Source organism: Pan paniscus, chromosome 5, assembly GCF_029289425.2.
Source record: "Pan paniscus chromosome 5, NHGRI_mPanPan1-v2.0_pri, whole genome shotgun sequence".
NCBI lineage: Eukaryota > Metazoa > Chordata > Mammalia > Primates > Hominidae > Pan > Pan paniscus.
Window position 1 is genome coordinate 41009769 of NC_073254.2, and position 14549 is coordinate 41024317.

The window sequence follows — 14549 nt, forward strand, 5'->3', positions numbered from 1 at the left end:
ATTTCTATTACCATATAAAAGACACGAGACAGGTGAATATAAAGAAATACTTATATACATCCACGCACAAGAATGATTCAAATAGATAAACACAGAAACACAAACACTAAGGGAGGTAGGGCTGGAGTTTTTCCTCAACGTGTACAATTCAATGTACTTTCAGTTTTCATTTCAACCTTCCTCAGTGGTTTCTGCCCAGCAACTGATGAGAAACATCACCTCTGAGCCAATCAAAAAACTAATTCTTCCAAAGAGCGACTCTTACTGTTTCTCATGGTGAGAAGACAATATTTGCTTTCTCTTTTTCCTTTCTTCCGGATGAGAGGCTAAGCCATAATAGAAAGAATGGATAATTATTGATTGACCATCTTTATTCTGTGGGCTCTGATTCTCCAATGGGAATACCAAGGGGTAAGTGCAGGAAATTGATTAGAGCCTGGGCTACAACGCATGGGAGGAGCGGGGCTGAATCGTTGAGAGTGGTGAGTGGGCATGCAGGGAGAGTACTCGCCCAGAGAAAGGGGTGCAGTGCCTGTGTGTGTGTGTGTGTGTGTGTACATGTGTACATGCGCACACCCGCACATGCACATATGGGCACGTGGGAAGACGGGAGAAGTACTGCAAAGTATAAGGAACTGCAGAGGTTGGGATTTAGTGGAAGGAAAGGGAGACAACATGAATGAAGAAATATTCCAACTGCATGTTCTTAACGTGTTGTGGTCAGAAAAGGGCAAACAAACAAACAAACAAAAAACCCTTAAAATCTGTTCTGGCCAACTCAAGGCATCTATTCTGAGAAATTCTGAAGAAGAAGAAGAAAAAAGAGATGTGCCTCATAGATTTATATGTAAATGTGTTTATTACAGAAGTATTTATAATATAGTAAAATCTGAACCAACATACGTATTCAACAGGTGGGGAATAGACAAACAATGCATGGTTGAGTCATAAAACATGTTCCATGTAACCATTAGGAATCATAACTTTAATTAAGTGAAATTCTTTATAATTTTAATAACACTGGATCCTTATATTAAACCATTTTTGGTATCTTTTAGGGATAGTACTTGGTTTTCTTTCCATTCATCATTTCCCCAAAACCTAAAGCATGATTTCCCATGGTTACAAGCTACTACATTGTATGAATATATAATTATTGGGAGTCTCTGTGAGCCTACTCTGACTCAGAAAGCCGCTCCTAAAGAAGAAAAAAGAACAAACAAACAAATAAAAAACCCGAATTATTTTTAAAACTCTTTCTTTATTTTGGATTTTTCAGTTTCTACATTTTGTTACTATAGATTTTACTAGATTGAACAGCCTTAACCATAAATATTTGCATCAATCTCTAAATTTTTTTCTTCAACACTAACTTTTATAGTTGGAATTTTGGGGGCAAATAATACAACATTTTAAAGGCACTTGCCATGTATACATGGCCAAATGCTTCCAGAAACATTTCCACTTCCATTAGCAAAGTATATAACTACAGAGTATTTAAGGTTTTATTCCTTTATATTTTTTTCTTTGGCAAAATTGTCTATAGTAGAAAGAATGAATAATAAATAACCTAAAAAATAAAAGTTCTCCCTCTGAGGACAGCAGAGAAATTTTTAGCTTAGCTTAATAATACCTCCTTCTCCTTAGGAGCATAAAGAGCAGTTTCGAGGAGCAGAAGATGTGGTGAAATATAATGTTTAGTCTGATGGTGGATGCAAGATCCAGGCAGGGGTGGAGCATGACCAGCTGCACAGACCTTTGTTCCCTTGCTTCCTCTACATCTCTCCCCACCTCCATCTGCAGACCTTGTTCTCAGAGGCCATTCCCAGACCCACAGCAGCTGGTATGATGGCTGCAGGCCTCATGCTCCTTTGTTTTGGGAGAAACTGTTGAGGAGTTAGTATTTACTGAGCAGCTAATATGTTCCAGTCACTATTATTCCTCATAATAATTAGTTATTAACTAATACATGAAAATTTTAAACTTAAAGCATTCCAATAATTTTAAAAGTAAAGGAAGCAAAAGGCCAAAGTGTCCTTTCACTCGCTTAACCTCCAATTTTCAGTTTAGCATCCATCATTTTAGACTTTTTCAGGCATTTACATATATAGTTATGCAGAAATGTATAGCTTTGCTTTTGTTTTTCAATTGAATCATTAGTATAGTTCTGCAAGGTGCTTTTTAATCACTTAGTATATCTCCATTATCCAGGCTAGTGACATTAAATCACTCTTTTTAACCGCTGCATTGAATTTCCTCATAGGGATGAGCCATCATTCCTCTAACCAGTCTCTTGTGAGTGGCTGGTTCGTTGGTAACCACTTTTATACTTTAAAAATAGTGCTGCAGTGTCATTCCCACAGAGGCTTCTCTCTGCACCCATGCGAGTACTTAGCTGAAGTAAGCATCAGGAAGTGGAATTGCTGGGCCAATTGTGAACATTCTAAGTCTCATACTCGATATTTTTGAGTAACTAAAGTTGAAATGGTTTTGTCCCATGACCGAGATCATCAAGCTTGTGACTTGTAGAGCCTTTACCTATTGTCTACCCTCTTTGTGTCCCTAACTCTACCATAGTGGGTCCAGCCCATTGTGGGTGCTCAGTAAATATTTGTTGAATAACTTTATGAAGGGAAGAAAGAAAAGATGAGTAAAGCCTGGTCTTATTCAAAGCTCTCCTAATCAATATCTTTGTGATTAAACATGGTGGGTTCAGCCCCTGACTGACTTCAGGGCCTCTGCCAGGCAGTCTGCCTGGATCCCACCAGGAGCAACCAGGCCATAAGTTGACTGTAGTAATGGCCAAGAGTTTGACGCTTGAGGAGTCCATAGTGTTGGACACCCATAGAGCTGAACAAGGGTGGGACCAGGGAATCCAGTGAAGAGGGTCCTTCATGAATCAGAGGGGGATGATGGAAGCTTGGACCTGGCAAGGGAAGTGTGGGGAAGTGATAGGATTCTGAATATTTTAATATTTGAATGCAGTAGAGTCAGAGATGTCCTGATCAGATAACAGATATTATTTTTACAGATGGTTTTCCATACTGGAACCCAAAGGTAAAGACACTCAAGGACAGACATTTTTGGCAGAGGTAAGATCTTCTTCGGTCACCATACTTGAGTTAGCCCTGGGAAAGTGGACATTTCCATGCAGAATCCTAAAGCTTCTTCCAGGCCATAGTGTCTGTCCCACACCTTCTGGTATCTCTTGATATGCAGCATAGATGAAAATGGCAAGTTCCCTGGCTTTCCTTCTGCTCAACTTTCATGTCTCCCTCCTCTTGGTCCAGCTGCTCACTCCTTGCTCAGGTAGGGAATGATTCCACGATTCCACATTTATGTTTCTGAAGCAGACAATTATCTCAATTACCTAATTAAGCAGACAATTACCTAAATGCCCTCTTAGAACCTTTAACTCATTCCCATACCTGGAAGTCCATCCCAACCTGAAGGATCACCTGTCACAAAGAGACAAATGGCCCTTCTGTTAGGATTGTGTTCCCCTCTAGGTTCTCTGTATCTCGCCTTCCCTGTCTGAGAAGGACCCTTCCTCTCATGACCCCAACTCCAAAACCCTCTGATGGAGCTTCCCCCTTGTGCTGACAGCTCAGTTTTCTGTGCTTGGACCCTCTGGGCCCATCCTGGCCATGGTGGGTGAAGACGCTGATCTGCCCTGTCACCTGTTCCCGACCATGAGTGCAGAGACCATGGAGCTGAAGTGGGTAAGTTCCAACCTAAGGCAGGTGGTGAACGTGTATGCAGATGGAAAGGAAGTGGAAGACAGGCAGAGTGCACCGTATCAAGGGAGAACTTCAATTCTGCGGGATGGCATCACTGAAGGGAAGGCTGCTCTCCGAATACACAACGTCACAGCCTCTGACAGTGGAAAGTACTTGTGTTATTTCCAAGATGGTGACTTCTATGAAAAAGCCCTGGTGGAGCTGAAGGTTGCAGGTGAGCCTCCAGGTTTTGTTCTGAGAACATTTCTCTGTAGGATCTAGAGCAGATGCAGAGTCCCTCTTGCAAAAGCACTGCAGACACTCCTGGCTGCTCACTAGCAATTGCCTGCACTGCCTCCCAACTTAGCTTCTCTGAGGCCCTTGAGTAAGACACAGGTTTTCCTTTAGGAAGAATTCCTGCTGTACACTACATGCTCAAGTAAAGAACTCCTTTCCTCTGGCCACCAGAGATATAAGCGAAGTGAAGGACGAGGGATAGGAAGCATAAGAAACCATCTCTTCAGTGACTGGTACACAGTCATTTTGGTTTAGTTGTGTAACAGATGGCTTCTGTTATGTCTCCAAGTGCACACTACTATGGGTCCTGGGAGGTGGAATAGTGACTGTATCTGCTGCCAGTGTTTTCCAACTAGCCATCCCCAGGAATACTCCTGTAGTAGAACTAGCTGTATTTCTTACGTGTTGCAGTGAGGAAGAACACACATCATGGGGAGCTGTGGCGGGGTCTCAGTAAGAAGGTGTTAGAGCAGACTTGGTATACAATTTGGGCTTGTGTTAGGGGATTGGGGCCGGGGGAGTTTATAGACTTAGCCCTCTGCTCTGGATGAGATTCCATCAGGAAGGTGTGGGCAGGTTAATTCTGAGTGAGAGCCTTCATCAATCTTATGTAGGAAGAAGGAGACCAGGGTGAGACAAAAGCTGTAATTGATGAAGGGGCAGCAATCCCTCATTGCTGAGGGGGGATGTTTGGTCACTGCTGTGGTTTGGACAATGTTCATGTTTTTCTCTATGCTCACATATGATGTGGGGTGGTATTGTTTTTCCCATGATCCATCATAGTCACAAAGTGCCATTGTCTGTGTTCTGTGAAATTGCTTATGTTCAACAGGATGACACAGAGACCCGGTGTCAGTTTCCATATGTTGGGACAGCTTTTCTCTTTCTCAGTGCAATCCCTTGCCCTGTGGCTTCTGGTTAGGTTTGGTTTAAGGGGATCTCTAGCAGACAATCATAGGAGGAAGAGAAGAGGAAGAAGTCTGGGTTCTTATTCACTGGCTTCCTTACTGCAAGTTACCCTCAGGCTGGCTGCATTGCCTTGCTGAAGGTAACAGCTCCTCTAAAGGAAGTCCTCAATGCATGAATCTCTTCTTTTTTGTGTTCAAAACAGCTTCCTCTCCTCCTCCCTCTGGTAATTGGGGTGGGTGGGAATAGCCCCACTGTTTCTGACCCTGGGATACTGCACTAGCAAATTTAGTTTTCCCCTCATCATGACCACACTTTTGTAAACAGCTCCTGAATGAAATATCTCTTGAATTATCAAATCTGAGTCTGACATTGATTCCCATTGAGACCCTCCCTAATACAGGAGCTATCCAGAATTTAGGCCAAATTATCCTTCCACAGCACTGGGTTCTAATCTTCACATCGAAGTGAAGGGTTATGAGGATGGAGGGATCCATCTGGAGTGCAGGTACACCGGCCGGTACCCCCAACCCCAAATACAGTGGAGCGACGCCAAGGGAGAGAACATCCCAGCTGTGGAAGCACCTGTGGTTGCAGACAGAGTGGGCCTATATGAAGTAGCAGCATCTGTGATCATGAGAGGCGGCTCCGGGGAGGGTGTATCCTGCATCATCAGAAATTCCCTCCTCGGCCTGGAAAAGACAGCCAGCATTTCCATCGCAGGTCAGTACCTGCTTGGCCTCAGGTTTTCTGAGCTGAGCTGTGGCAGTTGAATGAAGGGGGATGTGTTAATATCTGTGGTCGACCTGGGTCTCTGCACTGAATATAAGGCCCAAAGCACAGACCTGGAGGCTCCTCTTTGTGCCAGGGTAGCTTCTTTCCTCCATAAAGGTGTTAGTAACACAAACATTTTCTGAACATTTCCTATCTGCCAGAAAGTATGACAGGCAATGGGAATTGGAGGAAAAACATTAAGATAAGCTCCTTATATAATGTGAAATGACAAAATGGTTATATATATATATTTACAAACTCATATCATAGAGAAAGAGCTGATCTCCTTGAATCAGAAGGAGATTCTAAAAACCTAGTAAAAAGTTTTGGCCAGGCATGGTGGCTCACGCCTGTAATCCCAGCACTTTGGGAGGCCGAGGCAGGCAGATCATTGAGGCCAGGAGTTTGAGACCTGCCTGGCCATGGTGAAACTCCATCTCTTCTAAAAATTCAAAAAATTAGCCAGGTGTGGTGGAGTGCACCTCTAATCCCAGCTACTCAGGAGGCTGAGGCACGAGAATCACTTGGACCCAGGAGGCAGACGTTGCAGTGAGTGAGAGCACACCACTGCACTCCAGCCTGGATTACAGAGCGAGACTCTGTCTCAAAAAATAAATAAAATAAAATAAAAACCAAGTAAAAAAAATGTTAACAAAGCCCATGAATTATCAATTCACAGAAAAGGAAATAACTCACAAAAGGGTGCTCATTCTCACTCACTGGGTAAACATATGAAATAATTTTTCACTTATGATATTTGCAAAAATCAAAACTGCTTTGGCTTATAATACATGATTCTCATAGGAATGTAGGAAGGCAGTGACTCTCAGTCATTTGCTCATGTAACTTCCTGTATTTTTGATGTGCATTAGGTCAACCTCTGTTGGGGGCTCTATAGCAATATCTATCCAAACTACACACTTATCGATCCAAACTTCCACTTCTAGGAATTTATCTGATAGATAAGCTTGCATTTGTATGAGATGATCCATGTAAAAGGTTTCTGTTTTTCGTTGTGTGTGTGTCTTTTTTTTTTTTTTTTTTAGACAAAGTCTCACTCTATTGCCCAGGCTTGAGTGCAGTGGTGCAATCTCAGCTCACTGCAGCCTCTGCCTCCCAGGTTCAAGTGATCCTCCTGCCTCAACCTCCCAAGTAGCTGAGATTACAAGCATGTGCCACCACACCCAGCTAATTTTTGTATTTTTAGTAGAGACAAGATTTTACCATGTTGGCCAGGCTGGTCTCAAACTCCTGACCTCAAGTGATCCACCCGCCTCAGCTTCCTAAAGTGCTGGGATTACAGGCGTGAGCCACTGCAACCGGCCTGTAAAAGGTTTCTTATAGCACTGATTACTATTGCACAAGGTTAGAAACTGTGCAGATGTTCACTGCCAGGGAACTTCCATACAAGGGAATACTGCACAGTTTGTAAAAGGAAAAAGAAGCAATTCTCTCTATACTAATATGGAAAGATCTCCAAGATACACTTTACACAGAAAAAGCAAGATGCAGAGGGACGTGTATAGAATGCTATTTTTAGTTTAAACAAGAGGAAAAATAAGAATATATTTTAATTTACTTTTTTTAGTTCTCAATTGGGTTAGTTTACATTTTTAAACTTCAACAAGCAATTTTGTAACACTCACTGTACATCAGGCACTTTATAAGCATTAATTCAATTCTTCTAACCTCAGGAAATAGGTATTATCATTACCCTCATTTTACATTAGTAGATCGGGCCACTACAAACAGAGAGGTTATGTAAGTAGTCCAACATCACACTGCTAGTCACATGGGGGAGCCAGCATTGAAACCCATACCCTCTGACTCCACAGGTTATGTTCCTAAGCATCATATTAAGTGGATTAAGAAGTTAATACATGGAGGGAGGGAGGACAGGGTGGATGAGAGAGTTGCGTGCCTTTATGTGTATGTAGTTTTGAACGATGTAAATGTGTTACCTACTGAAAAAATATTTAGAAAAAATGTGTATGACTTTGCTCAAGTTACTTTCCATGTGAGAGGCAGACATCTCAAGATAAGTAATAGTAGTAGCTTGTAGTGAGGGTTTACCAAAGTCTTATCTATAGTCCTCTGAGACTTTAGGGAGAGAATCCTTATTTAACCTCATGAGATAGATTCCCCACCCCCAACCTGAGCTGAGCAGCTAAAGCTTGGGGCGCTGCAGGCTGGGGAGGCTGAGTGCACCAGCGCCCATGACCTACAACTCTCCCCTTCGCAGACCCCTTCTTCAGGAGCGCCCAGCCCTGGATCGCAGCCCTGGCAGGGACCCTGCCTATCTTGCTGCTGCTTCTCGCCGGAGCCAGTTACTTCTTGTGGAGACAACAGAAGGAAATAACTGCTCTGTCCAGTGAGATAGAAAGTGAGCAAGAGATGAAAGAAATGGGATATGCTGCAACAGAGCAGGAAATAAGCCTAAGAGGTATCCAACGCAAGCAGAGAATCTAAGCTCTTGGCTTGCATGCCCCAGCCTGAAAACCTCACCTCTCTCCCCCACCCTGGCACTGCATCATGTTTAAGGTTTATTTCCCAAAACACCAACCTCTCCCATAACAGTTCATCTTTTTTTTTTTTTTTTTTTTGGTTATTTTCCAGAGAGCCTCCAGGAGGAACTCAGTAAGTTACCATTCCCCCAGAGATCCAGACATGTCTTCCTATCCTCGCTTTGAGCACCTTGATGACTCTTCCCTGTTCATTCCATTGCAGAGAGGAAAAAAATCCAGTACTTGACTCATGAGTGGCTTTGACATTTTCTCTGAATTCAAATCTATTACTCTCTCTCTGCTTCATTGTTTTCCAGCCCATAAGTCATAGCCCAGGGTTGAAAAGTGGTCTTGGATCCCTTTACCCAGAAAAAGAAAACAAGTGTGGCTCTTTGGAGAAACCACCCAGTGCTTTTTCTCTCTAGAAAAAAAAAAAAAAAGAGGTCTTCAATCTCTTTGTACTAGGGGCTACAGACCCTTAAGCTCTAAAAAGCACTGAGGAATATCCAGGGGTACACTTCAAAAGGAAGAGGGAAGAGAAGGATGAGGTGCATTTTCTATGGCAGGAAACTTGTTGTTTCCCATAATCTAGAGGCTGTTGAAAGGAAAACAAGAATGGAAGATGTAAGAAATAAGAAAATCAGAAAAGAGAGAGGGAGGGAGAAAAGTGTGTCTAATAAAGAGGAGTAGCTACAGTGGCTCAGTTGGTACAGATAGATCATAACTGCTTTCAAAAACTAGTCCCTGAAATTGCTCATTAAATTTCCCAAATTCTTTTTAGAGCAAGGTAGGAAATGATACAGATTGAGAAGGATGAATCTTGTACTCCTAGGCATACACATATAGACATGGTGACACCTATGCCCAGGTACAGATTCAAAACAGATGAGCTGGACCCCATTGGGAAGGAACTCTCATAGTGCCTGCCCTGCCACTAGCGTTCAACCAATGTTCCCACACTTGATATTAAGAAGAGGTGAAGAAAGAATTGTACCTGCAGATGGAGACCGTGGGGAAGGGTGGGATGGCAAAAAAAAAAAAAAAAAAAAAAAGACTAGATGGATGCAAAAAGAAGGGGAAGGGGCCAACACAGAAAAGGCAGAGTTCTGGTGACACCTCTACCTTTCTTTCATTGTAGGTGGAGAGGAGTCTTCGTCCGATACCAATAAGTCAGCCTGATGCTCTGTAAGTTTGCTGGGTCACATGCCCTGAATATTTCAACTTTTTCTCCACTGTGACCCATGGATGCTCTCAGCTGGATTAATTAGATCTAATCTAAAGACTCAATTTCTGTGTGGTGGGGGTTCACCTCCGCTTTTCTGGAGCCTCTGAGAAACTCCTGATCCTGCACACCCCCTTGTAAAGCCTGGCCATGCATCCTGCACCCCCCATGACACAGGGAGCCAAGCCTGACATTTTTGAGAAGGTGCCACCTCTGATCCATCAGAGCTGTAGAGGAGGGAAGCTGGACCCTGGAAGAGACTCTGAAGAAAAGGAGAGAAAACATGTAGTGAGAGGAGAATGGAGTGGGAAAAGTACAAAAATACTGACCTTTTTCTTATCTGTGTCTCCTTCCTTTCAGAATGGAAAAATGGCCCTCTTCAAGCCTGGTGAGTAAATCACTGCATGTTCCCTGGACCAACAACCTGAGGGACTACATTCCTTTTTCCTTTTTTCTTCTCCAACTCTTGTGATTTGGAGCAGAAAAGTTCCCTTGACTTCCTTCCTGGGTAGGAAGACGCATAAAGGGTGGAGGTGAGGGGAAGGAGACACACACTGAGTAATACTGCAGGGAGAGTGAGGATGGAAATGCCAAGGAGAGGAGGTGATGTGTGCCCAAAGAACTTTGTCCTTCCCAGGCTTCTCATGCCACCTACTGCCTGTATCTCCTCAAAGGATTTAATGCTTCCAAGCTTTGGCCTCCACATTTTTAGATGATGATTGCAATCTGTTTTTCATGGGGGTTGAGGTGAAGACTGAAGGAATAATGAACATGCTTGGCAGAAACCTAGCAAGAAATAGATGGTGAGCTCAAACGGGGTAGTTGAACAAGGTTTCCAGAAAGAAGGGTTAAGGGAAAGCAACAAGGAAAAGTGCAGTGCCCCCATGGTTCCCAACAGTAGGGAGCTGTCTCCACCCCTAGCCTGGGAGGGCTAGAAAGGGGAGGCAATTACTGGAACCCAGAGAAAGAGGTAGCTTAAAGAGGGAGCTTCCTGAGAAGAGTCGTCAGGCCTTGTTAGAGCACCACCAGCTGCTGCTGGCAGGGAGGAAGCAGGAAATTAAACGGTGTGTCTCTCCTTTCTTTCTCCTTCTAATCTTCTATCAGGGCCTCCCATTGGCCAAACACAACAGCAAACCAGAGGACAAGGGAGCCCAGTGGCACTGTCCATAGAGGACAGATTCCTGGGGTCCAGAAGAGGGTGGAGAAAGCTGAAGGCTGGAGAGTGAACCTAGGGCATATAAGGTGCCACACAGAGCCCAGCACAGAGACGGCCTTGCAGCTATCAGGAAGATGAGGAGCTTCCTTCATGGCCTGCTGTGGGCTGAGTAAATAACATGATTGCCTTCTACAGCACTAGAGATTCATGTGTTTATCCCCGTTTTTCAGGTGAGGAAATGCTTCAGATGAGGCTCCACCTTGTTAAATAAATTGGATGTATGGAAAAATAGACTGCAGAAAAGGGGAACTCATTTAGCTCACGAGTGGTCGAGTGAAGATTGAAAATTAACCTCTGAGGGCCGGCGCAGCAGCTCATGCCTGTAATCCTAGCACTTTGGGAGGCCGAGGAGGGCGGATCACAAGGTCAGGAGATCAAGACCATCCTGGCTAACACGGTGAAACCCCGTCTCTACTAAAAATACAAAAATAAAAATAAAAAATAAAAAATTAGCCGGGCATGGTGGCGGGCGCCTGTAGTCCCAGCTACTCGGGAGGCTGAGGCAGGAGAATGGCATGAACCCGGGAGGCAGAGCTTGCAGTGAGCCGAGATCACACCACTGCACTCCAGCCTGGGAGACAGAGCGAGACTCTGTCTCAAGAAAAAAAAAGAAAAGAAAAGAAAAGAAAAGAAAATTAACCTCTGAGTATAAAGCATCAGTGGGCAGAATCAATGTGGGGAGGGAAACAACAAAAATGTAGAAAGAGGATCCTTGTTGCTTCTTGGGGCCGCATCAGGGTATTGGGTTAGGCAGATACTGACCTTACTTTCATTTCCCCTCTGGTCACCAGACCCCTGGGGCTTTCACCAATGACATTGATGAGAGAATCACATTCAGGGCAGGCTAGGGACATGGGGTTCTGGAAGGACCTCCTCAGCATGGCCCAAGCCTTGCATGCTGTGGCTCTTAAATCCAGGAAAAATGGCTGACCCCATGGACACCTCCTCAAACTCTCTGCAGCGGATGTAATTCTGGATCCAGACATGGCAAACGCCATCCTCCTTGTTTCTGAGGACCAGAGGAGTGTGCAGCGTGCTGAGGAGCCCCATGACCTACCAGACAACCCTGAGAGATTTGAATGGCGTTACTGTGTGCTTGGCTGTGAAAGCTTCATGTCAGGGAGACACTACTGGGAGGTGGAAATGGGGGACAGAAAAGAGTGGCATATTGGGGTGTGTAGTAAGAACGTGGAGAGGAAAAAAGTTTGGGTCAAAATGACACCGGAGAACGGATACTGGACTATGGGCCTGACTGATGGGAATAAGTGTCGGGCTCTCACTGAGCCCAGAACCAACCTGAAACTTCCTGAGCCCCCTAGGAAAGTGGGGGTCTTCCTGGACTATGAGACTGGAGATATCTCGTTCTACAATGCCACGGATGGATCTCATATCTACACATTTCTGCACGCCTCTTCCTCTGAGCCTCTGTATCCTGTATTCAGAATTTTGACCTTGGAGCCCACTGCCCTGACCGTTTGCCCAATACCAAAAGTAGAGAGTTCCCCCGATCCCGACCTAGTGCCTGATCATTCCCTGGAGATACCAGTGACCCCGGGCTTAGCTAATGAAAGTGGGGAGCCTCAGGCTGAAGTAACATCTCTGCTTCTCCCTGCCCAGCCTGGAGCTAAGGGTCTCACCCTCCACAACAGCCAGTCAGAACCATAAAGCTACAGGCACGCACTGAAGCACTTTACTGATATTCATTCGATTATTCCATAGGACAGTTGTTTGAGTTTGGTGCCATCTTATTGTGCCCTTTATACAGATAAGGAAACTGTGGTGTAGAAAAGTGTATTGACTTTACAAAGCAGACAGGAATAGTGAACAACAGAGCTGGGATCTGAACAACAATGACTAACATTAATGGAGAATTTAAAACGTTCTGAGTGCTGTGTTATGAGCTTTGGTGGGTGTCACTCCTTTAATCCTCACAACACCCTGTCAGGTAGTCTCATTTGGCAAGTATGGAAGCAGAGGCAGGGCAACATTAAGTAGCTTACATAACTCATACAGTAATTTGTGCAGTTGGGAGATGTTCAGCTTCAGTCCCTGGCCAATTGCTCGTTCTTTTCCAGCCTGATTTTTCCCGCATGGGAAGAACCCACATGTAGCCCTGAGGTTCCCTTCCCAGGACAGCTCCAGGATCAAGATCATTGTGAGTGGTTGTGGAGTTAAGACCCCTATGGACTCCTTCCCAGCTGATTATCAGAGCCTTAGACCCAGCACTCCTTGGATTGGCTCTGCAGAGTGTCTTGGTTGAGAGAATAACGTTGCAGTTCCCACAGGGCATGTGACTTTGAAAGAGACTAGAGGCCACACTCAGTTAATAATGGGGCACAGATGTGTTCCCACCCAACAAATGTGATAAGTGATCGTGCAGCCAGAGCCAGCCTTCCTTCAATCAAGGTTTCCAGGCAGAGCAAATACCCTAGAGATTCTCTGTAATATAGGTAATTTGGATGAAGGAAGCTAGAAGAATTACAGGGATGTTTTTAATCCCACTATGGACTCAGTCTCCTGGAAAAGGATCTGTCCACTCCTGGTCATTGGTGGATGTTAAACCCATATTCCTTTCAACTGCTGCCTGCTAGGGAAAACTGCTCCTCATTATCATCACTATTATTGCTCACCACTGTATCCCCTCTACTGGGCAAGTGCTTGTCAAGTTCTAGTTGTTCAATAAATCTGTTAATAATGCTTACTCTTCAACTTGGTTTTTTCTAGACTGTGGTGTCTACTCAGCACAGTAGAGTAGTCTACACACCCACTGTACTCCCCACAGTTTCAGTTTACCTCACTGCAGCATTTTCACAAAACGCTTATTGGATGCCTCTTCTATTGCTGCCATCTGAATTACCAGAAATTCATAGATTTAAAGCAACACAAATCTATTATCTCACTGTTCTGCAGGTGAGAAGTCCCACAGGGATCTCACCAGGCTATAATCAAGGTGTCTGCAGGCTGGATTCCTTTCTGGAGTCTCTAAGGAAGAATCTATTTCCTTGCTTATTCAGATCGTTGGCAGAATCAGTTCCCTTCATTTACAGGAATGAGGTCCCAGTTGTTTCCTGGTTTATAGCCAGGGACTGTACCCACTTCTAGAGGCTGCCACACTCTGACTCTTAGCTCCCTTCTTCCATCTTCAAAGCAGCAACAGTACATTGAGTCTCCTCTCCTAGTTCTTTTTCTCCATTGTATCATTCTGATTCTTTTACCTTCTCCTTTTTTTCCTTCCTTTTATTTATTTATTTATTTATTTATTTATTGTTGACAGGGATTCGCTCTGTCACCCAGGATGAAGTGCAGTGGCGTGATCTCGGCTCACTGCAAACTGTCCCCTGGGCTCAAGCAATCCACCCACTTCCGCTTCCCAAGTAGCTGAGACCACAGGCCCACATCACCATGCCCCGGTATTTTTTGTAGAGACAGGGTCTTGCCATGTTGCACAGGCTGGTCTCAAACTCCTGAGCTCAAGCAATCTGTCCATCTTGGTCTCCCAAAGTGCTGGGACTATAGGCATGAGCCCCGGCACTCAGTCTGCCTTTTACTTTTAAAGACTCCTGTGATTTGACTGAGTCCACCCAGACAGTTTAGAATAATCTCTCTATTTTAAGGTCCATAATTTTAATTTTGTGTAACATCCATTTTGCCATGTTATACATTCTATTCATAAGTTTCTTAGTGGATATAACTCAAAGGGTGGGTGGCGGGGACACTACTCAGCTCACCACACTGATTTGGGAAGTGATCCCAGGAAACACAAGTGCAGAAATAAATTGAGAAATGAAAGAAAGCCAATTACATGAGAAATGAGATAAAGAGTTCATTCATGAGTCAGTTACCATGTGGAAAACTTGGCTCAATCCCTTTTAGGACTCTCTAAGAAACCATATGAAATGTGTGATATAGCT

General features: G+C 44.2%; 1 pseudogene; it reads left to right on the forward strand.

The window, feature by feature from the left end:
• The first annotated feature begins 273 nt into the window (after positions 1–273).
• Positions 274–13339, forward strand: LOC100984125 (uncharacterized; annotated as a pseudogene).
• The last annotated feature ends 1210 nt before the right edge of the window (positions 13340–14549 follow it).